The sequence below is a fragment of the Triticum urartu genome, chromosome 7, assembly GCF_003073215.2.
Source record: "Triticum urartu cultivar G1812 chromosome 7, Tu2.1, whole genome shotgun sequence".
In the NCBI taxonomy this organism is placed as follows: Eukaryota; Viridiplantae; Streptophyta; class Magnoliopsida; order Poales; family Poaceae; genus Triticum; species Triticum urartu.
Window position 1 is genome coordinate 36909817 of NC_053028.1, and position 371 is coordinate 36910187.

Genomic DNA, 371 nt, shown 5'->3' on the forward strand with positions numbered 1-371 from the left:
CTTCTTCATTCTGATCATCATCTGGCCCGCGTATGATATCGAACATGGTCTGTTCTCTCTCTCTGTCGGTATTGTCCGCCATAGCTTTTATTTAACTATGGCAAAAGAAATATAAAACAATTTAGTATAATCTCGAATAATAGATATAATCTCGAATACATCGTCTCGAATAATAGATATAATCTCGAATACATCGTCTCGAATAATAGATTTAATCTTGAATACGTCGTCTCGAATAATAGATATAATCTCAAATACATCGTCTCGAATAATAGATATAATCTCGAATACATCATCTCGAATAATAGATATAATATTGAATACATCACTAGCTAGCTAGCTAGCAAGCTAATAAAGATCGAATACCACAG